The sequence below is a fragment of the Engraulis encrasicolus genome, chromosome 1, assembly GCF_034702125.1.
Source record: "Engraulis encrasicolus isolate BLACKSEA-1 chromosome 1, IST_EnEncr_1.0, whole genome shotgun sequence".
NCBI lineage: Eukaryota > Metazoa > Chordata > Actinopteri > Clupeiformes > Engraulidae > Engraulis > Engraulis encrasicolus.
Genome location: NC_085857.1, coordinates 57504860 through 57507363, shown reverse-complemented (window position 1 = coordinate 57507363; position 2504 = coordinate 57504860). Strand labels below are relative to the sequence as shown.

Below are 2504 nucleotides of genomic sequence, written 5' to 3'. Positions count from 1 at the left end.
CCCGTTTGTCACCCGCAACGGATCCGCGTGCAGAAGCGTACCTCCGCAGTGAGCCCGGTTCGGAGGCGCGACATCCGATGCGGACTCATTCCGTGTCCACTTATTGCATCCGTCACGGTTCCACTACTTTTGATCAGTTACGGACCCATTCCGGACTCATAGATGTTCCGGGCCGGGACCATTTTGGATCCGTGCTCATAAAGTTACTTTCTTATTATGCTATAATCCCAATAAACGAACACTAAACCAGTTAACCGTTACAAACAGCATTTAGATTTAATTCTACAGATAACACAGACCTGGCCTAGACACCGTTTAAATAAGATCCCGAAAAAAACACAAGCTGACGAAGAACTTCACTCATCATGATTTTTTATTTATCTTGACATTATTTTTCTGTCTCACTGTCATGTTGAACAATCGCGTGTCGTGGATGCCTTCTCTTCCTTCCCTCATCAGTCGACGGGGAAACATCACATCAGCGCTCCGATCTGTAAAGGCAACAGAGCTAAACTTAGAGCTTTCATTTAAATTTCGTAAGATGACAATCAGACATTGCATTGCATATGGAATGGACAACGCTCTTTCACATCTCTATCCCGTGACAGTAATGATGTTGAATATTATAAGATGTACAATGTCCTACTTACTCTTGGTCGTAAAAGCCGGGAGGCAGGCGGGCATCACCGTAGCAGGGTGGATTACAGCTGGCTAGCCCTGTCCGACCCAGAGGTAATTCCACCTGTTTACTGTTGCACAAGATTAAGAACAAATTCAGATATTTGTAGCCCAACCGCGGACACCTGTATCAAACTATGAGCCCAGCTACTTCATTCATTCACCAATGATGGACAGCATATGGGACGAGGGCGCAGTTCATGGCCATCCATTAATTGCTAATAAATAATTAGCCTGGATTTCGTTAACGTGAGGAGAACATGATGCCACCGCTTTAGTATTTGTACCGTTAAAAACACAGTTGGTGCCAAACCTGTTGAGAGCATCACCAATCCGTGTAAAAGTGTACCACGAGCCAAATTCAGACCAATATAGTCGTTTCATAAGAGTATTTGAACACTTAGACCTACGTTTAACTTTACACAAGTTTGCTTCAGTCAACCGGTTTGCTAGTAGCTGGCTAGCAAGCTAACGTAAACAAGGCTGTTAAAATGGGCACAATGTAGATAATTTTTATTCAACTGCACTTCCTCCATGTATCGGATGGCATCATATTTTAACAGCATTTAGGAAATACTACAATAGCCAATGTAGTTCTCCATGTCTTTGAATGAATGAACTAGCTGTCTCGTTTTGAAAACAACTAGGGTTAACATACACTTTTTAAAGTCATAAAACAAAATCCTACGAAATATCAATAAGCATTGATAGTATAAAAGCTTCAGATATACTTTTTGTACCTTTGTGTATCACCGTGATACACCTAATATAAATAAATCAATACTTACTGGAGAGCGCTGTTCGGTCGTGCCTGCCCCAACAAAAACTGTACCAACGTCCGTTAGATTTTACAGCGCGTCCGCGTTTGTGAATCAGATATGGATGCGATTATGGTCCGCGTTTTGACAGTAGAATTTGGGGCGGTGGGCGGTGCACGGTGGCGACCCTGATCCACCAAGTGGAACCAAAAGGAATGTGACAGTGACACGGATGTGGTGACTTGAACGCGGCTCCGCATCGGAGTCCTCTGCTGTGTGGGTTTGAGTAGCCCTGGTATGTGTAACGGAGGCTAACTAGCAGAGTTGGCGTGGAACGTTAGTAAAGCTCCCTCCCAAAGCCTCATACAGTGTCGATGCCATTGGACTGGGAGACTGGTCTCTTGGTCCAGCAGTATCGTAGGCCTACTGTGTCTCCCATTGCTGGACCATTGTAGTTGACGAGGTCACAGGTTTGATCCCAGAGGGGGACGAACAGGTGCAAGATGACCTCGCTCCGTCACATATGCAGTCATCTCGAATGCTCTGCCTACCCAAAATGAGCTGGCGGAGCACTCACTTGGTGGGGAAAACATAGTGGTGTGCATTTGGCACTGCCCTCACGATTCGTTTCGATTCGATTACGATTCGGGAGGCAGCGATTCGATTCGATTCAATTCTACAATGCATTGCAATGCATTACATTTTTGCTGAAAGCAAAGCAAATGTTTCATAAATCATGATGAGGCAATACAAGTAGTCAGATACTGAGCAACATTTTATTGACTGTTTTCTGTATCAGTCTTGCAGTTTTCAATGCTTTGAAGTGCTTTCATTTCACATAACATTCATTTGCTCCTGAAATATCCACGGAAGTAATAGAAACTTGAAAAAAATGCTGCATCGATTATGGAACTTGCCGCATCGATAATGGAACTTGCCGCATTGAATGGAATTGTCCATGCCCCTCATTGCATTGCCGAATAGATTGTTATTGACACCAATAGGAAAACACGCCTCAAAATGAATGGCAGTGAATGAAAGTAAGTTGAGCCACTTTTTACATTTTTC

The 2504-nt window shown here is 43.7% G+C and overlaps 1 long non-coding RNA gene across 1 annotated transcript; it reads right to left on the bottom strand.

The window, feature by feature from the left end:
• Positions 1-434: 434 nt before the first annotated feature.
• On the bottom strand, positions 435-1593 carry LOC134455882 (uncharacterized). Its single transcript, XR_010036185.1, has 3 exons — positions 1467-1593; positions 651-749; positions 435-491 (listed from the first exon to the last, which is right to left on the bottom strand). It is a non-coding gene; the product is annotated as an uncharacterized LOC134455882 (long non-coding RNA).
• Between the last annotated feature and the right edge of the window lie 911 nt (positions 1594-2504).